Source organism: Delphinapterus leucas, chromosome 3 (genome assembly GCF_059928025.1).
Source record: "Delphinapterus leucas isolate spDelLeu-1000000601 "Yukka" chromosome 3, BTC_Dleu_Yukka2, whole genome shotgun sequence".
NCBI classification, from domain to species: Eukaryota; Metazoa; Chordata; class Mammalia; order Artiodactyla; family Monodontidae; genus Delphinapterus; species Delphinapterus leucas.
Window position 1 is genome coordinate 133,395,899 of NC_143131.1, and position 13,136 is coordinate 133,409,034.

The window sequence follows — 13,136 nt, forward strand, 5'->3', positions numbered from 1 at the left end:
GTGGACATAGCAGTCACTGACCTTGCTGTCTCTGCGTGCCAAATATCTCAGGGAAGACAGGAGCAGTTTCTCATAGAGCTCAAAATGAGATGCCCAGATTTAAGTCTTATTGCCTGTGATTGGCCTCAGTTGGGTAACACGCTGGGTTTTAAACCATTCACTGGTACCAGGAGATGCCTAATGCTCATTGACTATGCCCAGGCCACGATCCCACCCTTGTAGCTGAGGGTGGAACCAACACCATCAGAACCACTTGGAAAGGCAGTGTAAAAGGGTTGGTCTCCAAGTGGTGATTACACTGATAATGAAATCCAGTGGCATCCTAGCAATGCTATATGTACATAATCTTAAAACATCATAGATCTAAGAAAGCAGTGACTCCCACAACCTGGCTGGTATGTAACAGGCAAAGCTGAGATGCTCATTTCTGAACACTGCATTTAGGGCAGAGGCACGGCTCCCCACAGACTCACACCATTGATTAAACATGCAGACGGAAATGCATTTCAGCAGTGCAGGAACTCCCTCTTTCTCCAATCTCATTTAAGTCTTTATTTTTCAGCTCTTGTCATATTGGCCCACTTAGGAAAGGGTAACTATATAAGGTACATTACAAAGATAGTATTTAATTCGTTTTGGTTTCGAATCAAGGTATTTGCTGCAAACCTGGCCAGCCTCGCTGATGGACAGTAATGAATGAGCCTGAGATTAAAACATCTGTCACTGTCAAGCAGGGTCGATTCAGGGTGGGAATTGGCTCATCACCGGGAACGTGATGATGGCCACAGAAAGCCAAATTAGCCAAACTTAATGTCCCCCAATCATTAGGCGAGCTGACAGTTATGGGTCGCAAACATGCACCAGTGAGCAGTAATGAAGTTGCTACCAGATCAGTTCAGCATAGGTTTTTCAGGCTAATTAGCTAGACAGAAATGTTAATTTAATCAAAGAAACATGTATTCATTAAAGGTGTGTAAGAGCTGGAGGAGAAAATTGGCTCAGTCATTGAGGAGGTAAAATTATAGCTGCCAAGGAAGTCATCTCGGCTTTAAAAAATCATTCCTCAATTTACTGTATCTCTTTAGAAAACAGTCTGGTTACACTTAAAGGGTGTCACGTAGTCTTTTTTCTTCAGATCTGATTATTGTAAAGGAGAGATCATCCGCAGAGCAATGTATAATAAAAGGAAATGCTTATCTCATTTTATCCCCAGAGGATAAATTAATTCCTCTAGAAATGTTCTTTCACTTTGATTCATGGACTGTCAGAATCGAAACAGTTCTTGGGGATTATCTGATTCAGGCCATTCTCTTTTCAAGAAGAAAAATGACACACAGAGAGGCTCTATCACTTGCTCAAAGCCACACAGCTTAGCACCTTTTAATTTGTGCCTTGGACACCACACTCCCTGTGTAGTCGATGGAGTGTAACATGTGAATTAAGTATTGCAAGAGGTATTTCCCCTCTTTGTCACTAGGCTAAGGACATCCACAGACATTTTTACAGAGAGACGTTTATCTCGAAAGATTATGATCTAGCTGTACTTGTAATGGTGAGGAAAATGAAAAATCTATATGATGGACAGATATAATTTGACTTTACTTCTTGGCATAGGACGATACATGTGAAAGGGCTAGAATTAATGAGTGCTGTTTAGATATCAGCTCTTGCTACATCAAGTACTAAAATGATTTTCTATGTATGATCTTGAATATGTCTTTGGCAAGGGATATGCTGATATAGGCATTCCTTTCCAAGTTCTATGTCCTGTTACCAGCATGTGTCACCAGAGTCCAATTATGCTAACATCCGTGGGTTATGAACTGCTTTATGAATTAATTTATCCATTCCTCCATCCATTTATTAATTCTACAGATATTCCTGAAGATGCTTGAGGTGGGAAACATTGTTCAATTTAAGTCTTTGGAGAATTCTCTGTGGGTTGAGAGGGAGACCCTTGGCTCCCATTATTTGCCTAAGGTATTTTCTGTCCAAAAGCCTTCAGTCCTCCTCCTGAGGTGCAATTCTGTTCATCTTCCAGTGCTTATTTGAAGATAAGCACTGGAAGATGAATACTTAGAAGAAATAATAAGTAGCCATCCCAGGCTCCCACACCAAGTCAGAACCCCTCCCGTGTGCCCACCCCAGCACCATAAGCCTATATTTATCATGGCAGCTGTCACTCAGATTTAATCTGCCTGATTTCCTGCCTCTCTCGCTAGAATACAGTGTCTCAAAATGTGATCCCGACACCACTCATATCCAAATCACCTGGACTGTTTGTTAAAAATTCAAATTTGTTGGTTGTTCCCCAGAGTTAGTTAGAGGGGAAGAGGTTTAAAGTGCATTTTAGCAAGTTTCTTAGATGATTCCTATACATGATAAGGTCTGAAAGCATGGTCTTATCCTCTCACAGCTCCTCTAAGAATGGACATGCACGTAAAGTACTCACTAGGCATTTATGGAATGAATGAATGAATAAATAAGTGAATCCTGATCATAAGAAGTAAGTAGTGAGGTCATGTAGCAAGAACATTCCTAAAGACTTTCACTTCTAGCTTTGCTAGTATATGATCCCATTTCTTATCTCTGATGCCGCAGAAGCTTATTTAGAAGTAATAAAATTCTGAAAGTTAAAAGGTTCTTTGAAGATCCTCCAATCCACCACTGTGGCTGAGACAGCAGATTGAAAGAGACTTGCGTAAGATCACAGAGCACATTGATGGCAGAGGCTGCATCAGAGCCCATGCTTTCACTGAAGTTCATCACCTTTCCCTTTACGCTGTGCTCCCACTGCTGTGGTTTAACCGGTGAAGGAGCAAACTGTTCTTGTTGCTGTACCTCTCAAGGAGAGATGTAAACTCTCTCCCATTTTATAAAGAATTAGAAACTTATGAAAGTTGTGATAGTTCCCAGATAACTAACACCCATCCCTCCTAGAGATTCCTCCTTTATAGCTAAGCAACGCAGCCAAGTCTGGTTTATGGAGAGGTTCTTATCAAAATGTCAGGGTGCTGTTGCTTTCGAGCTGTAACAAACAATTGGGAAGTCGAGTTTCATGGAATGGGAGCACATCGTGGTTTGAACTGCCACTTATTCCACTGTGTTCCGTATTTTATTCACTCCCGTTCAGGCATCACGATTTTTGCTATAGTCAAATACCAAACATTTTCCTTTGAATGAACTTTTATAATTTGGATTCGCCCTGAATGGTAGTATTTATGGAATCTCAAGTTTGACGTACTCGTTTTTTCTCATATCTATTTTAAAGTATTATTTTAAATGCCATCCTTGTATGTCATCTTACATATAATCAGTCATCCAGGCTTCACACTTTGGGATACAGCAACCTCATTATTTTAGTTGGGTTCTCTGATCTCCCATTACACGCCAAAGAGGACTATTCCCGAACTTCGGGAAGAAATTTTTATAGTCAAATTTAAGTGAAGTTAAATGAAAGAGTCATCTTAAGTCCTTTGCAGTATTGTGTCTGGCAAGGCACATTTGACAGTCTTCTATGTGAATATCATGCCCAGAGCTATTTGGTTATTTTTAAGAAATGACAGATGACACAAAGGTTGCTAAGGTAGAAATTAAAGTTTCTTTGTATGTCTGGCAAATTTTATAGCATATAAAGGCTGTTTCATTGCTGTGATTAAACCATGCAAACTGTTGCATTAGCGTCTAAATTTTACATCATTCTTAAGAAAACAAAGTCCTGGTAACAGATGGAAATGATTGATATTTATCTAGAAACAAAGGGAAATCCAAATTTTTCCAGTAGATGTTTAAATCTGGACCAGAGACGGAGGGGCAATTCAGGGAAATGAAGGAGGTATGTATATTCCACTTCCAAGAGTGACATTAGCTATCGTCTCTCCATACACACAGACACACACACACACACACACACACACACGTATACATAGAGAGATAGGTATATATAGATGTATATAGACATATAGAGATGTATAGATAGATATAGCTAGAGATATATGAGTAAAAATAGGTGTGTGTGTATAAACACACAATGTATTTTTTTAACTTCTGGAAATGATAACCTAGTTAAAGTTTTGGAATCATCTCTTTGAACTCGTTACAAGGGGGTGTTTGAATAAGCACTCCAGATTGTTTCTAGCTGCACATTTTCTAGGTTTGAAGCAGAGAAGCTCTGAGAAACCTGGCAGCCTAAAGAAAATTACATTTAGAGGGACCGGCACCTTATGCCTAAGCGTGCTACCTAGAGGATGCATCGCATCAGGAAGGCTGGCTTTGCAACCTGCAAATGGTAGCACACTCGAGTGGGAGCTTAAGGATCTCCGTGAGGGTTTTGAATTAGGAGAGCATATTTGTCAGATTTAGGGAGAGTAGGAAATCGAGCATTTTTGGAAAACCATAAACGAGTTAATGTAGTGTTGAGGACAAGCTGTGAATTGGCCTCTCACAGGAGGTTTGTAGTAATAACCTGCTATAAAAATTACCACTGCCTTTCCAGCAGTTTTCACCGTATGCTTCTGCTCCGAGAGCTGGCGTTCTCTGGCAGTCACTGTAGCTTCAGGACCTATTATTCTGTGAGGTGGACTTTGGCTCCGTTTTCTGTGTGCTTTCAGGTGGGCAATTTGCAGCAAGGGAGGGAAGCCTGTGGGGAGGTAAGTAAAGGTTGCAAAAATCTTGTTCAAAAGATAGTTTTCATGGGTAACAGCAAGGCGACCATAGCTGGAGAGGCGTTGATACTTCTGAATGACAGAAAGGAAAGTTCCCCTCAACTCCTACCGCTCCCAGGAAGCTTTCTTTCACTCCTCCAGCTCGCGCTGTGCTCCCCTCTTTATATAATTCTGGAGTACTGTAATCTCTAGTGCGATACTTAGCAATTAGTCCTCTTCTACCATGTCATTTGTCTTCTCCATTCCTCACGGGAAACCCTCATCAAATGGTGTCCCATTCTCTACATTTTAAAAAGTCTTTTGTACCCTTTATAGCACCTCGTTTAATTCTGACAGCTGAATAGGCTCATAATAATAATAGCTACCGTGGAAATCACAGTAATAATAACGGTCATAACAACTTACATTTATTGAATGCGTTTTAGGTGGCAGACACTGTTTAAGCTTTCCAGGAATTGACTCCTGATTTAATCTTTCAAAAACCCTAAGGGGGTTACTTTTATCTCCTTCATTGAGGACAAGAAGTGTTAAGTAAGTTGCCCAAAGTCAGAGTGAATACTCAAGCCCAGGCGATCTGCCTGCACAGGCCCCGCTTCTAACCTCTGGGCCCTCTTTCCGTGGGTGGTGGAAACTAAGGAACAGCAGCTGACTCTGCTTTCTAGAGAAGGTAGGCTGCTTCAGGCACCGTCCCAAGTACCTTCAAGGTATAAACCCATTTAATACAGTAACCCAATGAGATGGGCACCCTTCCCCATCCCCCCTTCCACTGGAGGAAACTTAGGTTCAGAGAGGGTATTAGTGACTCACTGTCATGCAGCTATAAGTGGAACAGCCGGGGAGCCTGTTCTCTTAACCACTGTTAAGACATTGTCTTCAAGACATATTTGAGATTCACCTGGGTGGTTTACACCTATTATTTACTTGAAGAATCCTCCTTGGGGAGGCTCGCCCCTTTCTCAAGACGAATGGATTCTTCCTGGTTTTCTATCTTGATCTAGGGTAGTGTTTCCCAATCCTTTTTTCATTATTGTCCCCTTGCGGATCCTGCTTACGTCTTTATTCATCATCATGCCCTCCCAACCAGGAAGTGTTACTACGGTAGATATACTATATATCTGCTTATATGTTATATGTATATCTTTGCTTTATGCATGAAAAGAAAAAATTTTAGCTACCAAGAACTTATTTTCACCCCTATTTGGAGGTGATATACTTTACAGCCCCAGTGATAATCCATGGGTGAGTCTCTCTGGCGTCCCATTTTAAGCTGTTTGGCAGGAGCTTTTGAAAAGTGAAGAACAGTAAAATGTTGATTAAACTAAGAGCTCACTGTGTAGGATGCTACACTTAATTAGCCAGGAATCCTTTATGCCTGCATCCTTCTTGAATACCTTGCCTGGTTGTATCAGATTGCGTGGGAAGAGATAGAAATGAGCAAGATTTGCCTTCCGTGCCTTCCACTCAGTCTTTTGAGGCCCGGAACTCATAGAAGACCCATCCTGCAGAACATGAGTTGCCCTTTTTGTTGACGTAAAATTCACATAAACTAAAATTAAGCATTTTAAAGTTAACAATTCAGTGGTATCTAGCATATTCAAAATGTTGTGCAACTGCCATCCCCCTGCCCCAGAACATTATCCTCATCCCAAAAAGGAAACCCTGCACCCAGTAAGCAGTCACTCTCTGTTCCCTCAGTCCCAGCACCCACCACCCTGCATCTGTTGCTCTTCATTTGCTCTTTCATATACTTCATAGAAATGGAATCATATACTAAGTAGTCTTTCGTGTCTGGTTTTCTAAACCTAGCATAGTGCTTCATTCATGTTATAGCACAGATCAGTACGTCATTCCTTTTCATGGCTGGATAATATTCCTTCTTATGACTAATGCCACATTTTGTTTATCCATTTATCAGTTGATGGACACATGGCTTGTTTCCACCTTATGGCTATTAGGAATAATGCTGCTATGAATAATTTGTTTGCAATTTTTTGTGTGGGTATGTGTTTTCAATTTTCTGGGGTATTGAGTGCAATTGATGGATCCTATGGTAACTCTAATTTTAACATTTTGAGAAACTGTCAAACTCTTTTCCATAGTGGCTGTACCATGTTTCATTCCCACCAGCAACGTAAAAGGGTTCCAGTTTTCCCACATCCTCACCAACACGCATCATTCATCTTTTTTATTATTGCCATCCTACTGTGTGTGAAGTGATATCTCATTGTAGTCTTGGCTTACATTTCCCTAAAGACTGATGATGTTTAAGATTAATGATGTTGAACAGCATTTCATGTGTTTATTGGCCATTTGATACATCCTCTTTGGAGGAATATCTTTTACAATCATTTCCCCCAGCCACCCATTTTAAAAATCAGGTTGTCTTTTTTTTTTTTTTTTTCTTTTTTGCGGTACGCGGACCCCTCACCGTTGTGGCCTCTCCTGTTGCGGAGCACAGGCTCCGGACGCGCAGACTCAGCGGCCATGGCTCACGGGCCCAGCCGCTCCACGGCATGTGGGATCCTCCCGGACCGGGGCACGAACCCGTGTCCCCTGCATCGGCAGGCAGGCAGACTCCCAACCGCTGCGCCACCAGGGAAGCCCCAGGTTGTCTTTTTAGTGCTGTAAGAAGTCTCTATATATTCTAGATACTAGACCTTAATCAGATATATGATTGCAAATATTTCCTCCCAGTTTATGAATCATCGTTTTACTTTCCTGATGGTGTCTTTTGAAGCACAATAATTTTTAATTTTGGTAAAGTACAAATCACTGACTTTTCTTGCCTGTGCTTTTGGTGTCATATTGAGATACATTAACATTTTAATGGGCTTTTTGCAGCTATTAAACTCTTAACCTAAAGGATTGAAACTTTAATCCTAGGATTTGGGGCCCTGTAGTAGGAGGGGTCAATACAAGTTTTGGTGGGAGTGGAATGTCTTTTGCAGGAATATCTTTCAAGTCAACACATCATCAGCCACCTACTCTGAACATAGCAAAGCCACTCTGAGAATACAGGAAATGAACCTCTAACAAGTATAGCATGCTGGTCATACGTATAGCTTTGGAGGCAAACAGACCTGAATTTGAATCCATCACTTACTTGCTAGCTGTGTGTCCTTAAGCAAGTTAATAAACCTCTCTTAGTTTTCTTGTTCTGTAAAGCAAAGATGGTAATACTCTCCTTCATAAGGACAGTTTGTAAATAGCTTAATACAGCATGTGGTACATAGTGCATACTTGACAAATGCAATTGTTGGGTATGTTATGGTACAAAACCAAAACGAATGATTATTCCCACATTCAGTGCTTCTGCATTATCTACGCAACAGTTCTTCTTTTAATGTGACTAATTGCAATGTGATTGCACAGATAAGCCTGCATTTGCAATCACAATTTGCCACTGCCATGTAGCTCAGTCTTTCCCCATGGGTTGTATAATGAGAGACCTATTGGTCACCTGTGTAAATGCAGGGACAGTTCCCCTAGAAACGTTTGTGGAATCCAGCCAAGGCGGTTTCCTCACCTCAATCCCGTGCAATTCATTACTAGGACGGCATTAGGCCTTGGGGTTAATTTCATGCACTCTCTGAGTGCTGCAAATGGGTAAATTGCTGACAGTCACCCAAGTTACAAATGGCTGATTTGGACGGAAGGAAGGACTCTTGTGACTCTGTGCACTGTCAGAAGAGCACTTTCCTCACTGTGAAATTAACTCCTTATCCAAGGAGGGAGCTAGCAGGTTGTGTGTGAGAGTTGGAAGCTTCCAAATCTGGCAGTCCACTTTAGTCCCAAATAATGGTGCACTTTCTGGGGTGGCAGGAACAATTTAACAGGGTTCAGTAGGACAAAACGCTAGATTTAGCTCAAACGGTGGCAGCAGCATTGTTTCTTCAGAGGCGGGGGTGATTGAGTGTAATTCTTCTAAGAAATGGTGTATTCTGTTTCTTTATTCTCTGAGCTAATGAAATTTATGCTGATCAGTTGAGTGTGTTCTGCAGGTGTGACTGCATTAAACAGTAAGGATTCTAAAGATGCTCTTAACCCTAGGAGTCAGGCTAATAGCATACAAAGCGTTGAAATGGAATTGGAGTACCCTGTTTTAAACCTCTACCATACCCCATCTCTGGACCTTCCAAATATCTCTGCATCTCTGGAGGTCTGTTTTCGTAACTGCAATGGGAAGATTGGAGTGAAAAAATTCTTTAGGTGGTTGTTAAATTGTTTCATTTTTCAACAGCAATGCGTATGCACCGTAGGATAAAATTCACAAGTACGGATACAAGAGTATTTTTCAGCCTACGTTATACCTGCAGCTTTGCAGCCTTCTCCTTTCTCTTTCCATGATATGTTACGAGAGAGTCCCCAAGTTTTCAAGCATCTTTATGACTATCATTTATAATCTTGCTTAATAAGCCCTCATTTTCTAGTTATTCATCCGGGTAAAAGTCCTTTGGCTTCTATTATAAATGCTCTGAATTGTATTATAAGTTAATAAACGGAGTTTAAATCCTTACCTTGTATCAAGTACCATGCCACGTGTTGGGGATATGATAGAGACTAAGATAGAAAATGTTCCTAGTGGTGGTGACAGGTAGTAAACAGAAGAACAAATAAAACAATTTCAGTATGTAGTTGGCATTGCTTTATGTTTTCTTTTTTTTAAGGACATAGACAGCTTGTGTTCAAGCAAAAGACGAAGTGGATCTGCTTTAGGGGGGATTATGTTTCCATGCAGGTAGCCTTCTTTCCATCTTTGTGGCTTATTTGCTTTTAATATATGCTCATATTTGAGATTAATTCTGTACAGGGTAATAATAATTTCACAGACCCTTGGTAGAATGCATGGCTACATTCTTGTTGGAAACAGTTTTGCCAACATGAGTCAGCCACAGCAACGTGTAGTTCTGCATTGGTCCCACCCCAGGAGTTAGTAGACTGCATCTCCATCCCCATTGTCGGGAACTGTTAGTGTTAGAGGTTGGATTGGGCTGACTAGAGGCTGAGCTCTTGCCCGTCTCTTGCAGTTTTGGTTTCAGGTTCATGTTTTACTAGGCACTGCTGATTGCATGTAAATAACACTCTCGTAAAGACTCCAGGACCAGGGAGGGGGAACACAGGATCCATTCTAGTCTCTGGCACTAACTTGCTGTGTGTCATTGCGAGAGTCACAAAACTTTTCTGGGATTCAGTTCCTGAAGCTGTAAAAAGGAGGGGGTGACTTGGCATGCCATGGCATCTAGATTTCATCCCATGTGCCATGTGTAGTATGGAACACTGAGTGAGGGCCCAGTGAGAAAGGATGCCACAGATGATCATGTCTGCCATTGGTAAGGCAGAGGGGAAGTTGTGGCTTCCTTGACTTGCATCTGCCAACCCTGAATTAGATAATCTTTCTAGTTCCTCATCTAGCTACAGAAATCTTCTACCTTGATCAATAAGAATCTCAGCTGGTTGAGATTATCTGCCTTCTGAAGGTTACCTTTAAAAAACTGATTCTTGCTGATTTGGGATGTCCCACCAGGTTTTCAAAACTTTTTCTGTATGTGTGTGTTTGTGTGTGTGTGTGTGTGTGTGTGTGTGTGTGTGCTTCTCCTTCTAGCTGGTGTGTGTGTGTGTGTGTGTGTTTGCTTTTCCTTCTAGCTCTCAACTAATCGTCATTCAAGGAATGACTGTCAGGCTTTGTATATATCCTCAAGAGCCCGAGAACCCTGCTCAGAAAATAACATTTCTATCTTCGGGGATAGACAGGCTGCCTCTGCTGAAATGCTGAGCTTAGACTGTAGTTAGGCTACCAGATGTGTTGTGATACAAGAGACAGTTTGAACTTTTTCCCAACGGAGCCTCCAACGATGCCAGTTGACAGAGCACAGCTGGCCTCGTGCTCAGAGACTTGCTTCCTTCTGAGAGATGATTTAGTTGAAAAGGTTGACTGTCCCGAGCATGGGAATCTTTCTGTGCCTCCCCCACCTCTACCCCCTCCTCCAGAGATTCCTGCCACCCAAACAAGTGTTCCCATCAGAGAATGGTCCTCCTCTTCAAGTATCCTAAACCACTTTTCCTTTCTGCAGAGATTGTGGTTAATTTCATTCTAGTATATAATGGATGAAGCACATTCAGCCCGAAAATGTATCTATCCACTGTAATTACTTCAACATTTTTAAGCTTAAAAAATGGTTACAGAAAGAACTCATTTTGCATCTATAACTAAGAATGCTCCGTGTGTTTTTACAAGAGGATAATAAAGACGTAAATGGGATAGATGGGGCTAAGTAGTTTTACAGATGGTGGTTGCATATTAAAGATGAAATCACTGTCTGTAGATAAAACCACTTTTACAGTAACTAGGTTACTGCTTTATCTCAATTTAGGTGTAATTGAGAGCATTAGCGTTCTTCATAATAGCCCAATGAGCGTTGCTGCAGACTGTAAACAGGGCTGCATGGAATGCTAACTGATGGATTTCCTTTGCCACTGATAGGGCCTAGCTTAAAAGGTCACTCTAGAAACTCTGCTGGTTTCCAGTTCTTCACTTTGACTTCTCTGATCCAGAGGATTTTAGAAAGATCTTATGGGGCTCCATCCGGAGGTGGCAAATATCTCAGTTTTCATTGTCGTGTGTTGTGCAAGTGTGTTTGTATAATGCACTGATGTGTTTTGGTCTCCAGTGTTGGTTTTTCCTTTTCATATTTTTATCAGAAATGACTATATTTGGCCCCAACTAAAAATCTCTAGATCTTGGCCTTCCATCTTCCTGGTAAAATGAGAACCGTAAAGTCAAAATGATTACAAAATAGGAATTTATCTTGAAGTGCATTCATTTGATTTGAGGATGAGAAAACAAATTAGAAAATAAAAAATATCACCTGGGAAGGGAGAAGTAAAACTCTAACTTCCCACCTTTATTGTACCATCACTTCCCTCAGTCTGGAGTCCATGATGGGAAAGAGGCAATACAGTAGCATGATTAGAAGTGAGGTCTAAGGAGCTAGACTGCTGGGTTTAAGTCCTCCCACTACTGTCTACTGCCTCGGTGACCTTGGACAAGTCCCTTGATCTCTTTGTGCTTTGCTTTCCTTATCTGCAAACTGACGTCATCATAGTATCAATCACATAGGATTCCTGTAAGGATTAAGTGGACTTATTCGTGTAAAACTGTGGGAGCAGTCCTAACACAGTGATAACTCCATAATGTCACATTCCCATATGCACGCACGCATGCACACGTGTGCGCACGCACATATGTTTTCACTATCACATGCTCTTGAGATACTTTTATTTATTAATTCCTTAACCAAATTTTGGGGGTTACATAGTGTGTGCCATGTAGTATGTCAGTTGCTAGGGACAGTAAGTTGTAAAAACACAGTTTCCAACTCTAGTAGTTCTAAAGCAAATATAAGCTCCGAAAAAGCAGGGGCCTTGTCATTCTAGACCAGCATCCTCAGCGCCTGGCACATGGTTGGTGCCAAGAAAGAGACTTGGTAAGTGGATGAATTGGCTCCGCCGAGGTCCTGAGCTCCACCCCCAGAAGCTCAGGAAATACAGGCACAGAAGATGTTGCCCCCAAAGCAAAATGGTCTTACTTTTGTCCAAAGAAGGCAGAATAGATGCTCAGCCTCAAAACTCAGTGTCCTCTGCAGACACAGGAAAAGTTAAGGATGTTTGGGGGAAGCTGCCATAAGACAAAGTAAGTCACAAAGGCAGTTGCTGTGAGCCAAGAGGGTAAGAGAAGCTCACTGTAGGAATGAAAATTCTGATGGACCTGAAGGTGTGGGGAGGGATTTGATGGCTGAAGACAACTGGGACAGCACTGTTATTATAAGGTGAAGAAGAAGGAGAAGCCAAGACATTTGGCCAGCTTCAGGATTGCAGAGGAAATCAAATCGTATTCAAAAGTCCCTTTCATCTTCTGGTTTTGCAGTGTATTTTGTGATTTCCGCCAACAGGTTTACTGTCCTAATCAAACATATTCTAGGCAACCATTCAGAAATACAGTATGTAGGAGAAGGGGACAGATGGCTGGAGTTCTGTTTCCCTTCACTGGCCCAAAGAGCTGGGTCCCGGAGAAGGCCAGCTGGGTAGGAATAATTGTGCAAATTAGCCCTTGGTAAAATTCTTGGAATGGAATGATTTTCTGAGGATGAGATAATGTGGGAAAGAATATGAATCCCGGGCCCCTCGCATTAGAGCCCAGCTATAGAATCATGGAATTTTAGGGTTGGAAGAGATCTAAAAGCCCTCCACTCCAACACCTTTATTTTATAGATAGGGAAACAGAGACCTAGGCAAATTAAGCAAATATCTTAAGGTCATGCCTCAAACAGTGGCAGACCTAGCGCTTGAGCCCTGGTCTCTGCAAGAGATGATAGAGACCATAGGTACTGTGCCCAGGGTGCTCAGGACACAGGAGGGTATTGAACAGATACAAACAGAACTCTAGAGATGGAACAAAGTAACTTTTAAGAAGTC

General features: G+C 41.6%; 1 protein-coding gene across 1 annotated transcript in view; it reads left to right on the plus strand.

Moving 5' to 3' along the window:
- The window catches only part of SGCD (sarcoglycan delta), a 416,585-nt gene that overhangs the window by 110,701 nt on the left and 292,748 nt on the right, over nucleotides 1-13,136 (plus strand). The gene's annotated exons all lie outside the window — the stretch shown is intronic.